At 45.2% G+C, this 27,326-nt stretch overlaps 1 long non-coding RNA gene across 1 annotated transcript; it reads right to left on the bottom strand.

The window, feature by feature from the left end:
• Positions 1-14: 14 nt before the first annotated feature.
• LOC142015087 (uncharacterized) lies at positions 15-26,269 on the bottom strand. The gene is made up of 4 exons (XR_012646096.1): positions 26,249-26,269; positions 16,124-16,175; positions 5,708-5,795; positions 15-74 (listed from the first exon to the last, which is right to left on the bottom strand). It is a non-coding gene; the product is annotated as an uncharacterized LOC142015087 (long non-coding RNA).
• Between the last annotated feature and the right edge of the window lie 1,057 nt (positions 26,270-27,326).

Genomic DNA, 27,326 nt, shown 5'->3' with positions numbered 1-27,326 from the left:
GGGGTCCAGGGTGCGCCGGGGTGGCGCTCTCCTGCCCGGGGGTTGTAGCAGGGATCAAGCCCGGGTCCTGGGATCTGTGAATCAGGAGGTTTAAGGCCTCCTTGTGACAAGCTTATTTTAATATCTAATTTAATCTGATTAAAAAGCTCGCGGCAAGAGACATTTTATGACAAGAAAGGATCATTATGGTAATGTCATACGCACTTTTGCAAAAGACAGGCCATAGAATTTTTCACAGTAATTCCTGCTTCCGTCCCCATGACTTGTGGTTAAATAGGAGCAGATGCTAAGGCATCACCCCATAGATACAAAGGGTCAACAGGTGGGCCTGTATCGTGTGGTGAGGGTAGGGCAGTGGGAAGGGGAGAGGCTGAGTGGCACAGACTGAGTGGCACAGAGCTTTGTTGCCAGTTGGGATGTGGTTTTCAACATGTCTCCCTTTATTTTTGGCCAGGGTGAGTGGATGCCAGAAACCCTGATCATTCATGTGTGCAAGTCAGATATGTTCTATTTATTCTTGCCAGACTTGCTGAATGAAATGACTGTCACATGACTCTCTTAACCATCCCTGGACAACAATTCAGCACCGAGCTCATTACGGTAACACAGTACCAGACTCAAATGCTACATGGGGGGCATTTTCCATTGCCCAAAGTGATCCTGTGTCATATTAAATACTTATTTTCCACCCCTGGCTAAATTCATTGCTGCTGACAAGTATTGGAAAGTAAAGTCCTTCATCCATTAAAATATACAAAATGGACCACTCCCTGCTACCCTGTTCTTCTAATGTCATAGAGAGGCCAGCTCGAGGTGTGCGACTACAGAGTCTATGAACAAATCCATTCTTGGACACTCTGCCGCATGCAATAGCAGAATTAACTAGTTCAAGAGAAGATCAGACCATTTCACCCATTCTGCCTTTGCTGAGGTTCTGGCATTTTTTGGGACAGTCTGATGAGCAAATGTGTTTGTCTCCACACACTTCTGCCCCTTGGATATCAGCATAGGTTTTATTCATTATGTCACACATCCATGAATATTATTAAAAAGGTCTTACACTCGGTCTGGATATCACTCTACTTTTTCCTGTCCGACTGCCCACTCTTTGATTTTTCATCACCAGTGGCAAATGCCTGAACTTTAATAGATGCAATTTACAATTGTTTCCTTAAGCTTCATATATTTCTCCATCACACTCTGAACAAACATACTTTTTTTTATTTGTACTTCTGGACCTTCTGTCGAACAATCAGTGTTCTCCCAACTGCCATGTTTCCCTTTTAATCAAGGGCAGATTCTTGTGAAAATGGGGAGGGCTGTTTGTTTGATTGGTTTTATTTAATTTCCTAGAAATGCTGAGGTTTGGCTTCCCCTGAGGATTTTCCTACTGGGGTAGGTTTCAAAGGGAGAGCTGGGTCGCCCCTTCATTTTCACCTTTAACTTCATTGTTTGCACAGCAAATCTACCTCTCTCTGCATAGGAAAAGAAAAACATCCTATGCGTATCCCACTGTATATAGCGCACAGAGCCTGAACTGGTAATTCAGGCACAAGTGATCGTCATCTGATATTAAGTGAAAGCAGAAAAAAAGTTCAGACCAGTAATATATATTCTTGGTACTTTGAAAGGGCAATTTCATGAAAATGAGAATAGTTACCATCCAAATCATCTGTGAAGAAGAATTTAATCAGGAAAAAGTAGAATGATAATTGGGAATTGTTTCAGAATGCTTTACTAGATGCCCCAAAAGCAACAATAGATGAAGAAGGTCATATTGTTTTTTTAGAAAAATCTTGATATAGAAGGGAAGTAAAGGCAGCTATAAATTTTATTGTTTTGATAGTATATAGACTAGCACGGCTCCCTCTCTGTTACTATAAAGTTTAAAATATATATAAAACAAATTAAAGCAAAGGAACATTGATTGTAATGAATATGAGTCAGAAGCTAGAAAACTGATGAAGGAAGCAAAGGGATAATGGAGAAATCTACAACCAGCAAAGTTCAGGACAGTAAGAAGAAAATGTTTTAAGTATAGTAGGCAAAAAAAACGCCAAACAAACAAAAAAATCCCATGATGGACAGGGGTCTTGGTGCATCACTAGATGGGAATGATGTACTTATCAATAATAATGCAGAAAAGGCAAAAGTGTTCAATAAATACTGGATAAAACAGTTGTCATATCATGTGACAACACTCTTTTTATTCCACTAACATCACAGAAGGATGTTTAACAGCAGCTACTTAGATTTGACATTAAAAAATGAGCAGGTTTAGATAACTTACATCCAATATTTTTGAAGGGCTCATTGGACCATGAATATTGTTTTTCAATTAGTTTTGATACCTCTAGGTAGCTCCAGAAGACTGGCAGAAAGCTAATGCTGTGCTAATTTTTTAAAAAGGTAAATGGGATGACCCAGGTAATTATAGGTCTGTCAGTCTGACATTGATCCTGGACAATATAATGGAGTAGCTGATACAGGATTCATTTAATAAATAATTCAAGAAGGGTAATAAAATTAATGTCAATCAACACAGTTTGTGGAAAATAGATGCTGTTGAACTAATGTGATATCTCGTTTTTGGTGAGATTTCAAGTCAGTTGATAGAGGTAATAGTTGTTGATCTAGCAGACTTAAGTAAGGCATTTGAATTTGTATCACGGGATACTTTGATTACAAAACTATTGAGATATAAAATTAAAATGGCACACAGTAAATGGATTATAACTTGCTTTATGGGAGATATCAAAATGTAACTGCAAATGGCGACTCATTAGCAAAAGGGTGTCCTTCTAGTGGGGTCTCTGCCCTATGTTGCTTAATATAGTTATTAATGATGTAGAAGAAAATATAAAATTATCACTCAACTAGTAGAGCGATGAGGACAGGTCACTGATACAGAGTGATCTGGATGGGTTGGTACATTTGGCACAAACAAAGTACATGTGTTTTAATACTGCTAATTGTATACATCTAGGAATAAAGAAGTTACACTCTATTTACATGTTGAAGGACTCCCTGGGAAGCAGTGATTCTGGAAAGGATTTGGGAATTGTGGCAGATAATCAGCTGAATGTGAGCTCCTAGAGTGATGCAGTGGCCAAGGCTAATGCAATACTGGGGTGCATGAACAGAGCAATCTTGAGTAGGAGTAGAGAGGTTATTTTACCTTATAGCATATGGTGTCCAGTTTTGGTTTCCACAATTCAAGAAGGATGTTATAATTGGAGAGGGTTCAACAAAAAGCCATAAGAATGAATAAATGATAGGAAGCATGCCTCGTGTGATAGACTCAAGGAGCTGGAAGAAGATAGCTAGGCAAATTCAGGATGGAAATAAGGCATACATTTTTAACAGTAAGAATAATCAATGTTGAATGGTATAAGAAGCCCTGAGTTCATGCTTCTTTGTTTCTCTTACAACAGTAACACACACACACACAATGTTATTCTCACACTTTGCATGGTTCACGTCTTACTGGAGAGAATGTCTTATGGATACCCGCTTTCCACTTGCAGTCATACAACAGATATGGCTATGTCTAGATTGCAGGCTTCTGTCGGGAGCCCGGAGGTCTCTCAACAGAAGTCTGCCATATCTGGAACCTTTTGCTGAAATCCCAGTCGTCCTCGTTCTTTGAGCATGAAGGGATGTGTGGACAGGCCAAATGTCAGGAAAGCCTCTCCCGACACAGCAGGAGATATGCAAATGCATTGAGCACTTTGTGTGTCTTTTGCTAATAGTTCTCGGCAATCTAACATAGCTTACATGGGTACAGCATATATTTTCTCATATACCATTTTCCCCCCACTGAAGAATGACAATTCGTCCAAACCAAAGTGGCAGGGAAAGGGTCAATTGTGACCAAAAAATTAAGAATGTAAAAAAAAAATCAAAATCAAAACAATATGTTTTAGCTGACCCGACCAACATTTTTTCTCAGATTTTCAGTTTGTGAAAATTTGAAGACTGAAACTTTTCTTCCCGCTTCAGTATGGAAAACATTTGTTGAAATCCACATGCACAGTGTTGCCAACTTTTCTAATTTAATCCCAAGTCTCCTGATATTTGATGTTTTTTCTTAAAGCCTCAATTCCAGGAATAAGATGAAAATCACAGCTTTTGTTTTTTTTTTTTTTAATAAATTCAAGTTCTCCTGGTGCAGAATAAAGCTTGATGAAAACCCTAAACACTTCAACACCAGAAGGCAAATAAAAAATGCTATTTCGGAATATGTTTTATAATGTAATTTAGCAGGTGATAACAAGGAGATTTGCAACCATCTAGTGGTCACCTGAGCATAGCAGACCACCACTGGCTCACAGACTACTCTGGGGCCCTATGAATGTACAGTATTGTACAAAGTATGGGCTGAATGGCAGCAGTTGTTTCTTCCAGCCCAAGCTTCATTGCATTAAGTGGTCCTGACAGCAGAGGTAGCTGTCGTTGGAACAGTAGACGTGGTGTGCAATAGAACCCCGAGATACATGCACTCAAGTTGTGCGAATCTCAAGTTAATGCGACTCTGAGTGGTGGGGAGCTGGCGTCTGGCTCCAGGCTGCCTGCCACTCAGGGGAGCTGGGAAAGTGGCCAGTGCTGCTGCATTTTCCCTACTCCTGTTAGTGGCAGCAGCTGAGAGCCTGACTTTCGCCATCCCTGACAGGTTTTTCCGCTCCTGTCAGGGACAGCAGCCTTCCTGCTCCTGTTAGGGATGTTGAGAGTCAGGCTGCTGCCCCTGACAGGAGTGGTTTTACAGTGCAGCAGTGCTGATTAGTTTGCTGTCTCCCCTGAGTAATGCAAAATTTGACTTACATGGGGTTGTGCAAGAACGCAACCTCTGTGTAAGTCGGGGGGTCTACTGCACATGTTTGCAGTGATGTTTGCATTGGTGGGGTATGCACTCTAGAAACATTGACTCAAAGTTAACAATTTTGGGGGGTGAGATGTGGGAGGGAATATAGAACATAAAAAGACTTGAGGAGTAAAAAGAACGTGTAAAATATGTCATAGCAGATCAGACTGTTACTCTGTTAATCTAAGGTGGCCAGTACCTAGTGTGTCTGAAAAGGGTTATGTTAGAATTGTCTAGAGAATCACAATTCCATTTTGTAGCAGTTATTCAGTTTTTTCCTTTTTATTCCACACTGAAACGCTGTCAAGACCTTGGGAACATTTTCCTGAAAACAGCATTGTGTCACAACTTGTGGTTTTGGATGTAAACCAGAGATTTGGGATAAGTGAAGAGAGGTAAGAGACGTGTCTCCTAGTTTCATGTTAGGACACTGACCTGAAAGGCCCATGGTAAGAGCAGTGTTTTTCTGAGTGATTCTGAATGAAGCAGAGCTGAGACTTACACCTGGGTCTGCCAAGTCCCAGGCTATAAAGCCTCACACTTCCTCCTCCTCCAAAACCACCTGCCAGAAGGCAACTTTGTAGACATTGATAGCACTCCTCATACGTACCACAGCATATGACAATCGGATGTTCCAAGCAGCTCTAGTTAAACCCCCTCCATTTCCCAGCAAATTCCTTCTCAAATCCAACAGACGCCTGTGATCTGATCCCTCCCCCACAATAAATCCCTCCTCTAGTTGAGTTCCATGCCCTGGAGAGCTAGTAAGTCTCCATTCTCTCTTACTCCCTTTTGCTCTCTCACCCCTCCCCTGGCCCTTTTCCTTTTCCCAGAAGGGATCCCTACCTTTGCTCATACTCCAGTTACAGGATCTCAGCAGATTGGGCCGAGACAGGCTGCACAGGCACATCAAGACGGGATTTGAAGACAGCACCTAGCCCAGGAAATCATGAATGTGAATTAGGATTTGAGGGGTCAGAATGCACCTTGGATCAAGGCTCTAAAACCTTTAAATAGGGGCAAGTTCACAATAACAGTTGGGTTACAAGTCCAGTTGTTGATATTTTTGCCCAGATTGCTATTCAGTGCTCAGATATGCATAGGTGAAAAGCGTGTGCATTTAGCCACTGCAGCAACTGGTGTGCTTGTAAGAACCCTTTTGGGAAAATTATCCATGGCTATTTGTGAACTTTTTATTGAACTATGAAATCAGCTGGCTCCATCCTGATTGTTTGTGCAGCAAGGGATTAATATATATAAAGCAAATAAACTTCTCTCTCTCTCTCTCTCTTTTCTTGAAGCAGAGTTGCCTTGCAGTCTTGTGAAGCATAAGACATTTCAGCAGATGGCACCCTTTCTATACACATTTCTACCTATCCAGGTGTGCAAGTCTATAACTGTGGTAAAGGTTACGTTGCAGCATCACTCAGTGACCATGAGTTTTAATCTGATTTCAATGAGACAGCTAACTCCCACTGCCAAAGAGAATAAAATTAAAGACCAAAGCAAAGTAGAAGTGTGATTTTTAACTCCTTCTCCAGCCCTTTGCCAACAAAACAAAGTAGACAGCAGTTGCATACACTGGTTATTTTGTCTATTAGAAATGGGCAAACTGGAAATGGAAAGAATAGACTAAGTTGCACCAAAACCCAAGAACCCCCTTTTTATTTCCCCTTCCACCCCTGCCTTGCAATATTCCTCATGTCTTTAAACCACCAACACGTTCAAGTTCCAGAGGAAATCTGGGTAGAATGCAGGTCAGTTCTTGGCTTTGCTCCAGGGTATATGCACTTAGCAGGGAGACCGGAGAAATGCTTACAGGCACTGTACCAGCGCCATATACAGTACTCCCTCAGGATATGCGGGGGTTGCTTCCACTCAACCCTCGCATATCCCAAATTTGGCATAAGTCGGGCGAGGGAGCTTCGGAGGTGGGTTGGGGCTGAGGGGTTAAGCCTGGAGTGGGTTAGGGCTACAGGAGGGGCTACTGGACGGGGTGGGAAGGTGGAGTTGAGCCGGGGTGTGTGGGGGTTGGAGCCAGGTCTGCAGGAGTGGTGGATAGGGAGCTGGAACCCGAGCCCCATGTGGGGCTGTACTGTGCAGGGGGCTGAGCTGGAGCTGCAGAGTGGGGGACTGATCCTGGGAGGGTGCAAGGTGGTTTTAGCCCCCCTAGCTGCCTGCAGCAGTGGGCAGCTAGGGAGGCTAAAACCCTTCTTCCTACCTTCTCAGAGGGGGCTGCTGTCAGCTTGACAGCAGCACCACTCTGGGAAGGGGGTTTTAGCTCATCTGACTGCCTTCAGTGACAGGAAGCTAGGTGAGCTAAAAGCCTTCCCCCTACCTTCCCAGGGCCATGCCTAGGCAGGGGAAGGGGCTCTTAGCATGCCTGACTGTCCACAGCTGTGGGAAGCTAGGGAGACTGACAGCCAGGCGTCTTCAAGTTGCATAAAAGTTGCTTAAAGTGAGTTTCACACATCCGGAAGGTAAGGGAGGGTTTATTGTATTCAGGAGCAGAGAGGTAGGTGTGTTAGTTTGTGCTCCAACAAAACAACATCACAGAAGTGTAGCACTTTAAAGACTAACAAAATAATTTATTTGGTGATGAGCTTTCGTGGGACAGACCCACTTCATCAATTCTGATAAAGTGGGTCTGTCCCACGAAAGCTCATCACCGAATAAATTATTTTGCTAGTCTTTAAAGTGCTACATTTCTGTGATTTGTATTCAGGAAGTCATCTGGACGTAGCTGGGGGCATCCAGCTCTAGGCCAGAGTAGGGAAGCAGGCTCTGCTCCAGATCTCAGTGAATCTTGGTTGATTTAAGGTTTGCACCAGGTGAAACTGATTGTTTTGCCTGAATTTTGCTTTGCATTTTGGAATTTGGTTTTTAAACTAGAGATAAGCTGAACCACATCCTGAAGGCAGGAACCAAAGGTGAACCAAAACCTAAGATCCAAGTGTCATGTTCCTTTAATGGGAAAAACAATTGACTGAATCCAAATTACTTCAAATTGGAGGGTTCAAAAATTGTGGTAGCTCAAAAATACCTTCCAAAGAAGCTACAACATAATTTGTAAGACTAATTAAGTTTATGAGGATATATTAAGACAATAAACCAGAGTTTGGAAAGGAATATAAACTGTCATGCTTTGGGTCATAAGATGAACACTACATTCTGGGGCTTTGGACAGCACAGTCTCTAGGGATAGGTGCAGTGGGATGGCTCCACTCCTACAGGGAAAGGGTTAAATCCAGCTGGCTGAGGAGCCAACAGCTGAGGCAATTAACTGCCAGTTATGGCCCAGCTGGGGCTGTATAAATAGGGGCTCCAAGAGAGAAGGAAAGAAAGACTCGTGCTCCAGCTGTGGGGGGTGGGGGGAGGGAAGGAAGGAAACCTAGCTGCTAGGGAAGCTATGAAGGTTTCCAAGTGGAGCAGGGCTGGGGGAAAGGCTGGCAGAGCTGGGTGAGCTCTGGCCAGGCAAGTTCTTAGGCTGCAAGGCCTGAGACAAGGCCTAAGGGTACTAGGGCTGCAGGGAGGCAACCTGGGCAGCAAAAGGCAGCAGGTCCAAAGCTCTTTGCTAGGGATGAGTGGCCATTTCAGACTACCCTTTACCACTGAGGTAAGGGGTTAGATGATAACTGGCAGCAGGTCACTGAGGCAAAGTGGGTATTGGGGTTCAGGGTTCCCTAGAAAAGGGGGCCCTGCAGCAGGGCTGGATCCTGAGGGAAGAGCACTGTGGTCTGGGAGTGATGTAAGTCCTGATATAGGGTGGTGGAGAACAGAAGGTGGGTAACAATAGGTGGGGCACCAGCCAGAGGATGGGGCTACAAAGGCTGAAGAGCTCATTTCTGAGTGACCAGTAGGGGGCACCACTGTGTTTAGTTGTGCTCTGTTACAGTAGGATACCCCAGACTTGCCAAGTGAAGGGTTTCTTGCACTTCCTGTAAATCACCCGAATCAGAATGGTGTAGACTAGATGCACCTCAAGTCTGACCCACTATAGTAAGTCCCAAGTTCTCATGTCACATATGTGCATTAGGGTCCCAACTTACTGCATGCTCATATTATTAGCATAATTTTCCTCCCTTTGAATGCCCTCCCTATGTTATCTCCATGTGCCGTTCTTATTTACACTATGCTATAAACTATGAAATCTTAAGGATGTGGAACTATATAGGGAATACATAATATGAAATAAGGCATTGTCATAAATAATAGTAAACACTATAATGATACTCCATTAACATATCCAATTAATTAATCTCTCAAACTTTCCAGTATTTAAATTCAATATTTGGAGCCAGATCATTATGCTTTTGTTTTGAAAACTCAAAAACACAAACCTAGATCAGTATCAAGAGATTTGGCTTGGAATCAGACTTAAAAAAAAACAAAAACAGAGTGGATGAGGGATTTAGAAGCCAGCCCATAAGAATGATTGAAACCCAAGAAATTGTTTGTATGAATGCCAGTAGAGCAGAACCACCAAGTTTCCAACAGCTCTGATGCCGAAGAGGCTGCCTGGCCGTTTAACTTCTTGTGTCACAGCATCTTGGTCAGGCTCAGGCTGGAGAACAGCTCTATAACACAAACTGTTCTAGGGATTCTTAGAATCTCTGTAAATACCTCATTGGTCTTTGACTTATTTTGCCGTATCTAATATCGTATGTATTTTGTCTCCAAACCACAGCTGTATATTATCTGTGTGGGACCCATGACCACTGTTTGTGATTAAATCTACTTGTTTATTTCATAACCTTTTGGCAATAGAGCAGCAGTGTGCAACCTGTGCCCCACCAGCTGCATGCGACCCATCAGCCATTCTGTGTCAGGCCCTCAAGCATTTGTTTGCCCCTGGCCATGCAGGGTTGCCAGATTCTACTGGTTTCCATCCAGACTGTTTTTCCTACTGGTATTACTACAGTGACAAGCACGTAAAGCAAGGGCACGGGGAGCGGGCCGCATGCTGATTACATACAACATCCCCAGTAAGAGCCATGTGCTCCCTCTGCAGCCAATCAAAGCACTGCTACAGCTGAAGCTGCATTCAAAACAAGCCTGTCCAAGGCTGTCCCAAGAGGGGGAAGGGGCACAGGACAATCCCGCCTCTCAGTGCCTGAGGCGTGGGACCTCAGGCAACACCGTTGTGCTGCAGCTTTGCCCCTCCATCACTTTGCCCCACCCTGGCCCCCTATCCCCTCCCCAGGCAACAGGGCAGGGAATTACTGGGGGCAGGATGCAGCAGCTGCAGCAGCAGGAGTTGCCTCCCTCCCACATGCTCAGCACGCAGCCCAAGTGGCATCCTCCTCCACTCCCCTGAACCTTCCCAGCCTGTGGAACCCTGCTTCTCTGGGGGTGGCTGAGAGTGAAGGGCATGTGTGCAGGGGAGGGGGTTCAGAAGGAGGAGACCTGCTGCTGCCACCAACCACTGACATTGCTGCATCCTGCCTGAGGTAGTCCTCTCTCCTTCTGCCCCACTACTACTACTGGGTGGAGTAGCTGCCGCAGGGCCATCAAAAGCATGGGGCATGGGGTGGCCGGCCCACCTCAACCTATGTATGGATGGGCTGGCTTCTACGATACTGTCTTTGTTACGAGAATCTTGCGGCACGAGCCTAGGTTGCCCATCGCTGATTTAGAGTACACTCCATGGACAAGTCTCCACCAAATTACCATGCAATCCGCTTGCCAAAAACATCTCTGACCACAGCCTCTCTTTAAGTCTCCTTTGTGTTTCTTTTATCCCAAGACAACAAACATATGGGCCTGCCTAGCCTTCTGTGTAAGTTAGCCTCAAGTACGTGCTAAATCATGCTCTGCTTTCCACGAGTCTCTGTTGGCCCGAGGAAGAAAAGAATTTCTGAAATGCAGTGCAGTCTGGCCACATCCCCAACACCAGGAGCAGGGCTAGTGTAGCAGTCTCATACAAGCACTTCAGCAGATGCATTGGGAGATCAGGGAGTATTCTCAAGCAGCTGTTTCTGTCCCCTGTAAGGCTCCTTTACACTGCAGTTCCTCTCGCTGCACCCTTCTGTCAGGAAACTCTGCTTTTACTTTTCTCCCTGCAAACCCAGGTCCTGACTGCTAGCACATGGATGCCAGTCAGGAGAGGTGCACTTGGCTGTGCTTGCTAGCCTCACAGTACAAATCAAGGGGCTTTGCGATAACACGCTGCAAGAGGCCAATAGCAGCATGATGCTTTCTGCTGACCTGTTTCGACAATGGTGCGCAATCAACGGCATTTTGTTTCTTTTTCAGAGTACCATTGCTGGTTGGTCTTCCTCTCTCCCCACTGAGTGATATTCTGTAAGCCCAGGCATTAAGTAGGACCCAGAAGTTCAGTGTCCCAGAGGGGCATGCTATCTGCTATATAAATAGCCACTTCCCACACACATGACCAGCAAGCCTTTTGTTTCCCTCAACCCTCACCCCATTCTTCCTCTGGGAATTCAGCATTGCAGTGCTCTGTGTACTAACTAGGTATGTCACACCATCTTTTGGGGCACTCTAAGGCCATCATCTCTCTTATGAAAGCCAGCTTTTGAGTTTCTCTGCTGTACTTTTCTTTAGGCCAAGAGCATGATACAGCAGAGGTGTAGCCATAGGCAGGCTGCAGCCCACCCTGCCACTTAACATCCAGGCCCACCCAAATCTGAGCATGGGGTATAGCGCTAGCACAGGGACCTGGAACATTACTCGGACACCTGAAAGCCAAGATGGAGATGCGCGCCCACCCCTTAGAAGCTGTGCAGCTCCATTGCCATTTTATGAGCTGCCCCCATGCGAGTACCCAGCTTAGCAGCTTGTTTTGAATGCGTGTCTGGGGACACCAGGGTGAAGAATAAGTGTGGTGTTTGAGGAGATGCTGAGCTAGCACAGTTTGGGTGAGCCCCGACTTTCGGGTGGATGGGCAAATGTCTACTACTCACTATGCCACTATTATCCAATGACTATTTGATTTTCCAAATTGCCGCCACTGAGTCCTCCAACCAGCTACAGCTCTGTACTCTTGATAGTTACTCCTTCCGTAGTGCCTCTTGATGCAACATCCTGCTTTTATGAATCTTTGGGTCTAGCTCCTCAGATCTCAGGTTATATTTACAAGGGAAAGATATACAGACTTCCCTTCTCCGCTTCTCTCCCGGGAAGTAGATGAGCATTAGGTAAGTACAGGCTGGCCACATACCATATCACACACATTCCCTGTCTTTCAACTTTCTGTGTGAGCATTTGCATGTTGTCATAAAACCTTTGAGTCTTGCTAGCCATTGGCTTAGTTTCAGGTAATCCTCAACTGGACTGGTTGACTTTATCTTATCTTAGAATTAATTTTTCTTGCTAATGTCTAGACTTCAAAAGCCAGATCTCTATCAGCTTTTCAATACCAGCAGCTCTGTCACATGAGCTGGAGTCTTGCTCCCTACCTTGACCCATTTATTAAAGAGCTTTGCCACGCAGTAGCTCTTATAAGAAAATGTCCCCCACTCCCATGGAAAATGTTGGCAAAAAAGAAAAATAGTTTTGTTTTCAGAGACATTTTCTTTGGAAAATTTCAAATTTTCATCAGAAAACCAAAACTTTCATCAGAACACCAACCTGGTCGCGATGATTTAACTGGGGTTGATCCTACTTGAAGCAGGGGGCTGGACTCAATGACCTCCTGAGGTCCCTTCCAGCCCTTGGATTCTATGACTTTTTTTTTTTCAGTGGTGGGACAAACACTTTTAAAAAATTTTAAAAATCCAAAGAAAACAGATGCTTTGTGCAAAAACTTTTCATTTACCTCAACACTCAATTTTCCCACAGAGATGTTTCAGCAGAGACATGTTGACTAGTCCAAGCAAGTGAATCTAAGCTTCTCTCAGGTTTTCTGTGGTGCTGTAATCCCAGCACTGCCACTGCCAGGCTTTTGTGTTGGTGTCGTCATTCTTTGCAGGACTACCTCCAGGAGATTTTGTGCCTTCCAGTCAAGGAACGGCTTACTTGCAGTGCTAGTCAGATGCACCATCAGAGCATGGGGGTGTTCTGGAGAAGAGGAGCTCAAATGGGGGAGACTGGCCACAGAAGTGGGGGTTTGGGGGTAGTGGAGCTCTCTCAGGAGAAGGGAGGTTGCCAGGGGCTGCTAGTGACCTCCAGTAGCAAGGGCAGCTCAGCCTGAGGCAGTTGCTAATCTTTTCCTTCAACCCTTTCTGTCTGGGTCAGAGTGATACAACTATCTCATTACAAGCAAAAGCCCTGGAGGGCTGGACCCAGCCAGCACTCTGCTGTGGGCCTTGAGAAGTGTGACCAGGGGCTTAGAGACAAGGAGACTGTAAACTGGGCTCTGTAAAAGCCCCATGAGTGACCTGAACTCCTGCCATGAACAGTAAAATTGCCCAGGGGAAAGGATCCCAGATCCTGGGGCAAAAGACTCCAAACTACAACAGCTGAGCCCTAGCTGTGGATCAGTAAGAAGCTAATTGGATTGGGGGGGGGCGCTTTTAACATTCTAGCCTTCTGCTCAGTTCTATGGTGTGAAGCGCACCACTCCATTAGTCAGTGCTTGGCCATTGATGGTGTCCCTTGCTAACCTCTCACATCTGTTGAGGCAGCACTCATAATTGTCAATGGCTATCAGCCAAGACATCAGAGTTCTTATATCACCATGTCAGTTGATCTCAGGTCACCAGTGCCTCTCATGTCCTTCTCCTGTCACCTCTCAGCCTCCTTCCACCTTATTTCTTTCTTATCCTTGTGAGACTTGCCTTCATTCTAAGTCCTTTGGGAGACTGGTCAATAGTCATCTTCAGGGATTATTTCTGAAGGTACATCGCCTGTATGGGAGCAAGGTGGAATGTTATGACTTGGATTCTTCCTTTTCTCCACCACAAAGACCTGTACACGGCTGCTGCTTTCGTCTCCAGAGCTGGAGTATAGTGGAATTGTTGTCACAGAGCTGTGGTTGGGTTGTTTCCTTCTTCAGCGGGCATACAATGGTTTTACTTGTGGCATGACTTTGGCCAGATAGTTAGTTTTTCATCTGAATTCCTTTTTGCTGGCCCCTACAAAAGCTGCACCCCACTCTTGATAAAGGCCTTCATTGCTATTGCTGCTGCAGAGTGCTTAGTGGGGTCAGAGGAATTAGAAGACTTCAGAAGCTTGGAATTGCATCTGAGAGCAGACAGAGAGGAATGGTCTGTGGGAGGAAGGGAGAGAAAGAGGCCATGTGCCTTAGACTATCCTCCCTCTTCGATCCAAGCACATTTCATAGAGCCACCTGTTTCCCAAGAAATCCTTTGGCATTTGTTACCATTTCAAAACAGATTTTTGTTTTCATCCAGGAAGCAGGGTTTATTCCATCTAGCCTGAGGGGTCGGGCATTATTTGGCTTCATGCTCATTAGACAGCACCTAGTGGTGAATGTGTGACGAGGTGGAGGATCAGATAAAGCTTGGAAATGTACCATCTGTGGAACACGGTCGGGAAGCTCTGGGATCGCTGGAACTAAGCTTTTACATATCCTGAGCAAATATTGCCTTAGCCTGTTTCTAGGAATTCTCTGTATGCATTGTCTTGTGGAATCAGAGGTTTGAAGAGGGCAGCCAGCCAGATGCTCGAGCCCAGTATTGTGGAGCTTGGCAGAAACATTCCTTTTCATGGACTTGGACCTTTGGCTTTAGCACCCAGTATCTTCTGAATCGGTCTCCAAGGCAATCAATTCATTTAATAACCACCTGGCCTCTTCACAAGTATCTGACACCTCAAGGAAGGCCTTGAAAACCTCACCCCTAAAAACCAACCCTGTTCACAAGTGTCCTAGGCATGAGATTATTCCTCCCGTTACTCAGATTTGTTTTGACACCCCAAAGTACAAAGCTTTAAGGAACAAAATGCCTGTTCCCTACTGCTGAACTCTATGTATTTGCTGTGGGTCTGCCTGCTTTACGGTATCACTATTGTCTCAGGCTGCCTGACTCTTTTTGCACTTGGTCTCTGCAGGCCTTTGGCAGCTCTAATGGCTCAAAAGTAGCTTAGCCCCTGGACTGGAATTTATAGGGACAACCTGAACTTTGCAAAGGAGTGGGAATTAAGGAGTCAGAGAGGGCATCTTCATCAGCTCCTCATTGAAACCCCGACTTCAGGGGAATTTCAAGATGGAATTGGGAGGGGGTGGCACTGAAGGTGAAAAGAAGGATGGATAAAAGGCAGAAGAAGTGTAACTGAGGCAGTCTAATGCCCAGGTCACTGCTAGCTGAAGAAAGCCCCAAAGAAGGGATGGATAGAGAAAGCTGAAATCCTTCCACCTTGGTCCCTGTGCTGACCTGAATGACATATGGCCCCCGAGTCAGTGTCTTGGGTATCCCTATCTGTCCAGATCTCCAGAGAATGGGGCTTTATTCAAATGGTTAGCAAGCAAGATTTTGTCTTTAGCTGAAACCATAAAGACATATTTTTAGCCCTCAACAGCCCTGCCAACAGGCTGGGGCCAAGAGGGCAATTGCCCTGTGGCATGCTAATTCAAAGGGGCCTGGGGCTCTTGTTACTGCAGCAGTGGTAGCAGCAGACAGGCCAGGCCGTAGGGCAAGGTGAGCAAGCCAGTTGCCAGGGGCTCCATGCCTTCAGGCCCCTGCGCTCCAAGTGAAAATAGCTCCAGCAGCTGGGCCCCACTGTTAGTGTGCTGCCTTGGGCTCTGCTCACAGGCCAGGCCCTGCTGAGTGGGCTCTGACAGCTGGAGGCAACAGCAAAAATTGTTGCTGTAGCGCAACTCTGCTTAGCTTAGAGGGGGAGGGGAGGCCCAGCACTGGCTGCCCCACCCCTTCCATCTAAGGCCCCCATCCCTCCAGGGGGTATGGAGCTCCCCTCATCATACCAGGGGCCTACAGAAGCTGTCATCCCCCCTGGCCCACAATGTCCCTGGTTCAAGTCATAGGAAAAGTTTTCTCTCTATTCCCTTTCTGTTTTGGAGGTACACTCAGCTACTTCATCAACCCCTCCATTCTACCTTTTCCCTGCTGGTGATATGAGCACAAGTCAAGTGATAGAATATGAAGTAAGAGCAGCAGGAGGAGCTGGTGACCAGCTAGGGCATCGGTCTTCCACATGTGGCTTTTTAAGGACTTCTTTATGGCTCATGATATAATTGCAAAGTTACAAAACAACAATAAAACAAAATAAAAAACCTCCTGATTATTTTTCAACAAACAGTGAATGTCTAAAAGCCCCCAAATGAGCAACTCATATCTAAATAGCAAATGATATGTTATTTCAAAATGTTGGATAACTCACCCTAGTGTTCTCCAGAGAATGAGAAGCCTCGGGACGAAAAGTCAGGCAAACACTGGTACAAACACACATGTAAGGGGAGAGGAAATAGAATATATAAAATGTCTTGGAACATCCTACAGTAAACATGTTTTCAAATTAAAATCAATGTGTGTGCATTTTTCTTAGAATAGAGGTTATAAAAAGTACAGTTTGACATCATATATTAAGGACCATCTCATATTCAAGTGCACTGCGGCTCTTGAGTTACTCGTTTTTTTACCAAATTGATAAAAATAGCTCCTCTTGCTATTTTGGTTGCCAACCCCAGGACTAGAGAGTTGATAGGACACTAAGGCTGCATCTACACGTGCACGCTACTTCGAAGTAGAGGCACCAACTTTGAAATAGCGCCCGTCACGTCTACACACGTCGGGCGCTATTTCGAAGTTAACTTTGACGTTAGGCGGCGAGACGTCGAAGTCGCTAACCTCATGAGGAGATAGGAATAGCGCCCTACTTCGACGTTCAACGTCGAAGTAGGGACCGTGTAGACGATCCGCGTCCCGCAACGTCGAAATTGCTGGGTCCTCCATGGTGGCCATCAGCTGGGGGGTTGAGAGATGCTCTCTCTCCAGCCCCTGCGGGGCTCTATGGTCACCGTGGGCAGCAGCCCTTAGCCCAGGGCTTCTGGCTGCTTCTGCGGCAGCTGGGGATCTATGCTGCAGGCACAGGGTCTGCAACCAGTTGTCAGCTCTGTGGATCTTGTGTTGTTTAGTGCAACTGTGCCTGGGAGGGGCCCTTTAAGGGAGCGGCTGGCTGTTGAGTCCGCCCTGTGACCCTGTCTGCAGCTGTGCCTGGCATCCCTATTTCGATGTGTGCTACTTTGACGTGTAGACGTTCCTTCGCTGCGCCTATTTCGATGCTGGGCTGAGCAACGTCGAAGTTGAACATCGACGTTGCCGGCCCTGGAGGACGTGTAGACGTTATTCATCGAAATAGACTATTTCGATGTCGCAACATCGAAATAAGCTATTTCGATGTTGGCTGCACGTGTAGACGTAGCCAGTGTCTTTTTTCCTGTAGGTGTAGCAGCACTGGTGCACAAAAGAGTTGTCCAAGCTAGGAGTTCTCTCTTGACTTTCTTCCACAGGAATATTTCTCCCTGTCCTTCATGGAGGCAAAAGCAGCTGTGATTCTCTATCTGCTCCAACCAGTACACTTTTTATCATAGAAGATCTGCTCCCACCCAGCATCCCGTTCACATATAGTTAAGATTTTGCCAGGCCCTGACTCTCACTTGGCAAAATGCAGAGGACAGGGCAGTCTTGACCTCCAGGAGCAGAGCATCTGCCCCAGCAGATTCTATTTCCCTCTCATATATTTTCATTCTTTGTTCCCGGGTTGTTCTGCTTATATCTATGGCTGTGTGCAAAGAGATCATCACAAGAAAAACTAAACCTTCAGAAGTAGGAGATTTGTTTCAGTTTTGAAAACTAGTAAAAAATGTCCTTTTGGTATGGAGTCCAGCTGTTTGCTGTTCTTGTTTGAAACAAGGTATCATGTCAAACTGGTCTATTTAATTGCACAGAAGACTGAAGGGGAAAAAAAAAGTCCTGTAGTACCATAAAGACAAAGAATGTTAATTATTAGGTGATGAGCTTTCAATCAGATTAGTGTGTCTGTCCCATGAAAGCTCATCACCTAAAATATAATATTGCTAGGACTGTGTGTGGGGAGGGGGGGCAGGGGAAGCTACAGACTAACACGGCTACCTCTTTGAGGCTAGAAGATTGAAGCAGAACTATATTCAAGAGACTCCCTTGAACATTTTTAAAATATATTTTGAAAATTCTTTGTAGGAAACTGGAGAGGGTTGGGGTTTTGCCACCAAAAGATGCAAAATCTCGAAATTTGGTTTGAAACTGCCATTTGCTAAAAATTCCATTAAAAATAGCTTGCAGCCGAATGGCAATAAATAATTTTTAAGGAAAGATCATGAAGGCAGAACATTGCCATATTCCAACAGCCTTACTTATTTCACCCCAAGAGAGGGTGGCTTGGTAGGTATTATTACATAATAAGCAGAGGCAAAAAATATAACTAGTTTACCTCTGCAAAAATAGCAATTGCCAATATCTCTTCAAATTCCAAACCCCATTTCCAGACAGATATGTTCATAGCCATTGTATTCACTCTGGGGAAGCATTGTTTGGGTAAAATGGGTTTTGTTTGCACAGATGTTTGGGGAATAATGGTTTGTTAGTCCAATGCTTCTATTCCATTGGAAGAGGGGTGCTGAGTAAAGGTGGGAGATACAGGGCCGTACACTTGGGGAATCTCCAACTAGTGGTTTGGGTCTGCTCTAGGGTCTAAGGCAGCACGAAGCGGTCATGGTGGGTGGGGCTCAGAACAAGTCCTCATGTGTAGAGAATATACACCCCCCTAGAGTCTATGTAAAGTGCCCAAGGATGGGAATCAGAAGAGGCCATGGGAGCTAACAGACTTGGGAATTGATACAGCAGGATTTGGTAGGGGGCAGGAAGTGTGAGTTAAGACCAAGAGATTTATTTTTGAGGAAGGTAGGGGCAGAACAGCTGTGAGGAAAATTTTGCAGCTGATTGAGCTAAAGGAGATGTCCAAACAATTTAAATATATTCTCCTAAACATGCTAATCATATTCTAATTAGGTCTACATTGAGTTAATGGGGACTATTGTTCCCAAGGGAAGTATGCTACAGTAATTCAGAATGGCCTGGAGATTGATTGCAAGAAAAAGCCTTGTTAATCATTGTCTCTGGTACATGTCCTTTTTCACAGTCTCATGCAAAGTGCCCCAAGAGGAGTGGAGTTTGACATCTCAGAGTGGCAGCCATAGGCTGGACAACATTTGGTCATGGCAACAGATTTATGGTGGGGCCTTCCCAGCACAAATGACAGACATAATATGGTGGGCAAAGATGATGAGGAAGGTTGGCCTTGTTGTTAAGATGTTGGCCTGGGCCCAATGAGATTGGCCCTCAATTCTTGGCTCTGTCCTAAGATATGTGTGTGACCTTGGGCAAAGCACATGGACCCAGTCCTCAGCTCCATTCGGGCACCAAAAAAATTGGCAGTATTTGCCAAAATGTGTCACAGTTCCCTTTGTGACAAGTTTTCAGAGCTCACTGGTACCTCATTGGGAAAGGGTCTCTTTTGAAAATCTATACCTTGGTCTTTCTATATATGTCAGTTCCCCCTCTGTAATGGGGATAACAATCTTTTCTTTCTCCCTCTTTTTGTCTGTCTTGTTTGCTTGGACTTTAAACTCTTTGGGGCAGACTAACATTTTCTGGGGTAAATACAGTACTTAGTACAATAGGGCCCACATATTGTTGGAACCCTCTCAACCCCACTGTAGTGTTAATAAATAACTGCATGGAAGCAAGGTCTGGGGGCAGTGGAAGTTCCATGAGCTGATCCCTACAAAACCATAACATCTTCCAAATTTTAGCTCAAGACAAAAACACAAAGTGTTTTTCCGTGAAAAGCGCATTTGTGGAAAAAATTCATTCATTTCCCATCAGTAAAGCCAGTAGGAGGTGGGAATGTTTTCACGTAGCTCTATCCACTAATAGTTGTCTTCTTTGTTAATGAAGTACTCCCACCAGTTAAGTATATAAATAAAAAATATCCCACTGCCGTGCAGCTGAGATTTCACTGACAGAATGTCGTCTTCTCTTGTGCTAGTTTGCCAAAGAGCAGGCAAACGGCAACTTAAATTATTGGATGGTGATGAGTGTTAGTGTGATAAAATAAGGATTTAATCCAAGTTTTAGGTTAAAGTTCTCCTTGAAATATTAAAAAATAAGGGAAGGAGAGCAGAGAGAGGGGCAGGCCAGGGAAGGATTTCAGATGTTTTCAATTACTGTAGGAAAAGAAGGAGGGCACATGGTCTAGCCATGAAAGTAGAAGAATGGGAATGAGTTTGACAATACAGTTCTTACCTGCCTCTGAATGAAGCACATTTCAAAAGTGAAAAGGGCTGCTATTTTTGGAAAAGTTTATGCCAATGGCATGATCAGTCACTATTGTATTATAGGGATACATGATCATATAATACACATTTTGATGATTCTTTCCATTTTAAATACATCATACAACTACTGCCTGATGAATATTCACAAGGGGCATGATTCTCAGGTACTCTGAGGCCTCTTTATATCTCTTGGGTGGTACAAAAGGACCTTAAATGGGGTAAACCTTAGCGTAAGTGACTGATCTCCAAAGGCCCTGTTTGGCCATGTGTTATTACGCAGGAGTGGAAATTCAGGTTGAACTATTGATGTTTCTTTTTTTCTTTTACCCTCCCCATTGTCTCATCCTGCCTTCTTTCATTGTTCTTTCTCCATCTCTTTCTCTTTCTTCTCTCCTTCCGTCTTAATATGTAGTCCATCACTTTTCACAGAATTATGCAAACTTGAACTAAAAAAACTGCTTTCCAGTATATAGATTATCCTCATTTTACACTAGGCAATATGAAGACACATAATTAAGAGACTTGCCGAAGTCCACAGAGGAGATCACTGGCAGAGCTGGAATTAAAACTCGTGTGTCTCTGGCTCAGTGCCCCAAAACCAGAGCCACACGTTACTCGTGAAAAAGCTTTGGTTATAAGATGTGGCAAAAAGATCATCAGGAAGAGTTGTGACATATTTGTATGACCCACAAGGGTTATTGCACTCTGGTAGCAGGTCCACAGAAAAAGCTAATGAGTCCATCACAGGTGCCTATACTGGGATGTATTTCTTTAGCTCAACTGATAGAGGTTCATCCTTTTGGTGTTGAAGGCCCAGTTTTCAGATTCCAGTGACAGGCCAAGAGTGGTGGGTGGCATGTGCTCCTGAAAAGTTAGTTTTTGAAGTGTTACTGTTTACCCACTGCACTTATGTTTAAAGGCACTACAATTCCAAAAGCCCAATGTGGCTCCCTGGGCTGCCTGTGCCTTGCACCATTCTGCTTCACTCTTTGCTTTCTTTCTCATCCACTCTACTCCTTCTCTCATTGTCTGTCCCGCAATCACCTCACTCCATTCTCTGTCCTCCATCCCTGCTCACCAGTTGTCCCAATCAGCAGGAGAGGTAGCTACGTGCCTTCTACCCTGCTCTTATCTAGTCACAGCATGTTCCCCTCGGGGAATTTTTGGCCTGAGGTTTTGTGAGTGTGTGTGGTTTTATATACTTTATTTTTATCAGAGAGGGGATAGAAAGTACATAATGTCTTCAGGCCATGAGATTACATAGCAGATAAGGGACAGGCCTATGTAATACAATCACTCCAGGCCATGAAGTTGTGTTACCAACATTGAAAACACTAGGAATGTAACAGGTAAAATTGATTCCAACCCCTATGCAAGCACCTGATTTATGTCAGCATATCCAAATCCAAGTCGAGATTTCAATTTTAATGTGCTGGCAGCTAGGGGTAAAATCCATGGCTTTCCCTCAATTTATGCTCCTCTCAAGCTTCCTTGTTTCACTTGATCTCCTTTCTTTTCTGACTCTTCTCAGACTGCTCCTCCTCCTCCTTTTCTTCACTTTTATCTTTCCAGCTCTGATTTGAAAAAGGTTTAGATGGTTCTGTACTTGGATTCTAAACCTCCCAATTAAATTTTAACTTCTTCAGGGCAAGAGTTTACTTGAGATCTATAAAGTGCCATGCGTGCATGCCTATGGCACTATAAAAAAGATTAATACCATAACAAAAATAGTTCTTGGCTTCATGTTGAAGCCAAGAACTTTGTTAGATTCAAAAAAGGCTGGACATTTATATGGGTAATAGAAATAACCAGATTTATGTAGTTAATGCTAACAATATTTTTAGATATACAGAGGAACTGGTTGAGAATTTGAAAGTGGAAGGCAGCTTGGGAGAAAGTGGCCATGAAATCATAGAGTTCATGATTCCAAGAAATGGTGAAAGGGAGAACAGCAAAATGGAAACAACAGATTTCAGGGAGGCAGATTTTAGTAAACTCAGAGAGCTGGTAGGTAAAGACCCATGGGAAGCAAGGCTAAGAGGAAAAACAACTGAAGAGAATTGGCAGTTTTTCAAAGGGACACTAAGGTCCAAAAGCAAGCTGTACTGATGCGTAGGAAGGATGGAAAGTATGCTAAAAGACTGCCCTGACTTAGCCAGGAGATCTTTCGTGATCACAAAATCAAAAAGGACTCATAAAAGTGGAAATTAGGAAAAATTACAATGGTTGAATATAAGCGAACAATACATGTATACAGGGGCAAGATTAGAAAGGCAAAGGTGCGAAATCAGCTCAAACTAGCTAGAGACATAAAGGGTGACAAGAAGACATTCTATGAATATATTAGAAGCAAGAGGAAGACCAAGGACAGCGTAGGTCCACTGCTTAGAGACACAATATCAGGAAACTTGGAAATGGCAGAGGTGCTTAATGACTTCTTTGTTTCAGTCTTCACCAAGAAGTCTGATGCAGAAATGCCCAACGTGGTGTATGCTAGTGGGAATGGAGAAGATTTAGAGGATAAAATAAAAAAAAACAAGTTAAAATTACTTAGAAAAATTAGATGTATGCAAATCACCAGGGGATGATGAAATGCATCCTAGAATATTCAGAGGTGATAGAGGAGGTATTGGAACCTTTAGCTATCATTTCTGAGAAATCCCAGAAGTCAGGACAGATTCTAGAAGACTGGAAAAGGGCAAATATAGTGCCCATCTATAAAAAAGGAAAAAAAGAACAACCCAGGAAAGTACAGACCAGTCAGTTTAACTTCTGTGCTGGGAAAGATAATGGAGTAAGTAAGTAAGGAATTCATCTGCAAACATCTGGAAGAAAATAAGGTGATATGTAACAGCCAGCATGGATTTGTAAAGAACAAATCATGCCAGACCAATCTGATAGCTTTCTTTGAGAGGACAAGTCCTGTGGATAAGGGAGAAGTGGTGGATGTAGCAAGTCATTTGATACAGTCTCACATGATCTTGTTATCAATAAGCATTGCAAGTACAACTTAGATGAGGCTACTATAAGGTGGGTGCATAACTGGCTGGATAACTGTTCTTAGAGAGTAATTATTAATGGTTCATACTGGAAGAGTATAACAAGTGGCATTCCACAGGGGTCTGCTTTGGGACCAGTTCTATTCAATATCTTCTTCAACGATTTAAATATTGGCATAGAGAATATGCTTATTAAGTTTGCAGATGATACCAAGCTGGGGGCTGTTGCAACTGCTTTGGAGGGTAGAGTCAGAACTCAAAATGATCTGGACAAACTGAAGAAAAGATGATTTAATAAGGATAAATGCAAAGTACTCCACTTAGGAAGAAACAATCAGCTTCATACATATAGCATGGGAAGTGACTGTCTGAGAAGGAGTACTGTGGAAAGGGATTTAGGGTCATAGTGGACCACAAGCTAAATATGAGCCAGTGTGATGCTGTTCAAAAAAAAGCAAACATGAGTCTGGGATGCAGCAGTAGTGTTGAGAGCAAGACACGATAAGTCATTCTTCCTCTCTACTTAGTGCTCATTAGGCCTCAATTGGAGTACTGTGTCCAGTTCTGACACCACATTTCAAGAAAGATGTGGAGAAATGGAGAAGGTCCAGAAAAGAGCAACAGGAATAATTAAAGGTCTAGAGAACATGAGCTATGAGGGAAGACTGAAAACTGGGCTTCTTTAGTTTAGAAAAGAGAAGACTTACGGGGTCATGATAGCAGTTTTTAAGTACCTAAAAGAGTGTTAGAAGAAGGAGGAAGAAAAATTGTTCTCCTTGGCCTCTGAGGATTGGACAAGGAGCAATGGGCTTAAACTGCAGCAAAGGAGGTCTAGGTTTGACATTAGGAAAAGCTTCCTAACTGTCCAGGTGGTTAAACACTGGAATAAATTGCCTAGGGAGGCTGTGGGATTTCCATCACTGGAGACATTTAAGAGCAGACACAGACATCTATTTGGGATAGTCTAAATGGTGCTTGGTCTTGCCGTCAGGGCAGGGGACTGGACTCAATGACCTCTCGAGGTCCCTTCCAGTCTAATGTTCCCTGATTCTATAAAGTTACCATATTTTCCTATGTGGAATACAGGACATCTAGTAAAATTACACATATTCAAGCAAGTTCAGTGAGTCAGTCAAAACCAGAAAGTACAAAAGTTCCAAATGACATCAAGTTGGGACTCTCTCACACAGGTATACAGGGGATGACTGACTGATGGACCCTCCCTGATCAATGTTCTCCACCCTCCATGTCTGGCTGGGCCCCCAGGACAGACCCGTGTTTCCTGGTGCCATGCCCCTCAAGGTAACATGGGGGTGGGGGCAGGGTGCCACACCACACGGTGTCATCCCCCAGCTCCCCCTGGCTTTCTGCAGGGGTTCACACCAGAATTTGGCCAGCAGCAGCCTTCTGGCACCGTGGAGGAGAGAAGGGATGGGAGATGCTTTGATCTGCAGAGGGGAGTGAAGAGAAGGGATGATCTGGCCTATATCTTTGGTAAGCTCATCTCTCCTCCTCCCTTCCTGTCACCTACAGGTGGAAGCAGCCTTTTCCCTTTCTGCTGCACAGTGTCACAAGGCAGCTGACATCTCCAGGCCTGCCAATGACATAACCCAGCTATCACCTGTCCCTCATCTCAGCATGGGCAGAAAGACATTAAGCCCAAAGGATGGACTGTGCACCAAAGGTCGGGGACCCTGACTGTAGGGTCTTCAGCAAACCCAGCCAGATAGGAGGCTCAGCAGGGGAGAGTGCCCAAAGTGTCCAGCTCCCCAGAGGTAGGACCAAAAGGTGGATAGGAGGGAGGGTGGGTGCACAAACGTGTGTGTTCCCCAGGGGCTGCTGTGGAGCCTGCAGGTTTGTGGCATGAATAGGCTGGAAATCACTTCCCCTCAGTCCTTGCCATTCCAGAGTTCAGCTAAGTGGCAGATGGCTTCCCTGTGCCAGTGCTGTGGTGAGCTTTGGTACATGTAGGGCTTGGCTCCTCCTGGCCAGCGCTCCGGACTGGAGGGTGTTGGGCTTTCCTGGTGCAGGAAGGAGACTGCCAGGCAGGCTGCTAGTGATCTGAAGGCTTACACCAAGGACTGGCTCTCCACTCAGAGCTGGAAGTGGGCCATGCCTTTCTGGGAGAGATACGGAGGAGCAGCAGGGCTGTGGGGGTGCGAAGGGGCAAAGCAGGGATATGACAGTAAGGAGGGGAGCGGGTAAAGGGGTGATGGGTGGGCAGGTGAGGTGACACCAAACTGCTTGCGTCCCTTCAGTGCACACAGCCAATGCCTGCTAGAAACGGGACAAGGGACAGGGCTCTGCTCTCAGAGAGCCAGCATGCAGTAGGGACTGTGCTGACATGCCAGCAGGGGGAGTAGCTGACCCTGTGCACTGCGTCGGCTTCCAGCCACCAGCTCTGCACACCCACCCCCACTGTTGGCCACTGGACCTTGCCCCACTCACCAGGCAGCAGTCAAGCAGGGATCCATCCAGCAGTGCTTGTGGGGGAGGAGCAGAAAATATGGGACAACTAGTCCATTTTTAAGAAAAGGCACCTGCAGGAGCTGGAGGGCTTAAACGCAGGATTGTCTCCTTAAAAATGGGATGTCTCGTCACCCTATTTTTTGAAAGAGATAAAACACCCTGTTCTGGTGCCATGTTTAAGATCACCTCTAACTACGAGAGATTACGGCTACTGCACCTTTGTAGGCAGGTCCTTCACGCAGCTGCTGCTGGCCAGTGTCAGAGACAAGTTATTGGACTAGCTGGATCATGGGTCGGATAGTCCTAGGAATAATGTGTTTATCTCTGTGACGGAATTGAATGGGTTTAATTTTTACTCCAGCAAGTGGGCAGAGCAGAGATTCAATATGTTCTCACAGATTCAGGATTGCTACATTTCCCAAATATTGTGAGATAACTGATTGTATGGAGCAGTCCTGAGTTCTGCAGACACTGTGTGCAGAGTCACTGGCAGAGCCATAGGATGTGGGGCAGCCGCCCAACACTCTGGGTTTTGGAGGCCTTGCAGCCACCACCCCAGCTGTCTGATAGATGGGACAAAGGAGGATTACCTGGGGCAGGGTGTGGCAGCAGCAGCAGGAGTCTGTCTTCTCCAGCCCCTTACCCTCTGGCCCCAGTACTCACCACATGATGCCAGCAGCAGCCTGCTCCACCCTGCTACACTGCACTCTCCTAGTCTGCTGAACTCTGCTTCTCTGCAGCCAGTGGGGAGTGGAAGCAGCTTCGCGTTGCCATGGAGAAGTGGGGCTCAGAGTGCCGGGAGGGAGCAGAACAGGCTGATGTTGGGGATGATGCATGATGAGTGCGGAGGGGCAAGGGGACCCCCTGCTGCTGCTACCATTACCACTCACCACACCCTGTCCCAGGTAATCCCTGGTCCACTTGGTTCGGGAGGGGCATAAGGGGGCAGGGGGGGCAAAGAGGTGGTGGGGTAGAGTGAGGGACACTTTGGGCCTGCAGCACAGGGGGGTTGCCTGGATCCCGGTGCCTGGGGCACTAGAAGGTGGGGTTGCCCTGGGCCCTGCCCCTCCCCTCCCCACCCCTCACCTCCCTCGGGTTGGCCCTGGTCACTGACATTCCCCAGACATGATATCAGAACAGCACAATGTCACCCTTCATTGTTAAAATTGCTTTGTGATCAGGCTGACAAGGAGCAATTATGGGTCTACTCCACCAATATCCATCAAATGCAGTGATCAAATCTGACATAGTAGAGACCACTGTAGAACGCACTGTAACCAAACAACATTACATGATCCATGTCTCTCATTTGAAAAATACCGTCTTATGACTGGCTTGAGCTTTCTTATCTAGCAGTAGGAAAGTGAGATCTTGTAATGACAATGTTCTAGACGACTTAGGCATTTTTCTCTCTCAAATGTGTATTTTCCAGTCACCGAACTGGCTGATTTGCACAACATTTAAAATATATTGTATACAGGATGTGTCCACGTATTCTGGAATAAATACATCATAACACAACTCAAAATTATATTGAGTGACAAAATGAAGTTTAGTGACAAACTGAGGCACCAGTACCTACCCAACAGAACCCTTAAGAGCACAGAAGTATGAAATTCATGGGAAAAACCTCTAGAATTTTTTGTTTTCCATGTTCACATTGCCTACAAACCTGTTAATAATAGTCCTGAACTTTTGAAGGCATTCATGTCTAAGATGCCTAGCTTCATCTGAATTGCAC

The sequence above is a fragment of the Carettochelys insculpta genome, chromosome 6 (assembly GCF_033958435.1).
Source record: "Carettochelys insculpta isolate YL-2023 chromosome 6, ASM3395843v1, whole genome shotgun sequence".
Classification (NCBI taxonomy): Eukaryota; Metazoa; Chordata; order Testudines; family Carettochelyidae; genus Carettochelys; species Carettochelys insculpta.
Note: the sequence above shows the minus strand (reverse complement) of the source record. Positions and strands in the feature narration are given on the sequence as shown.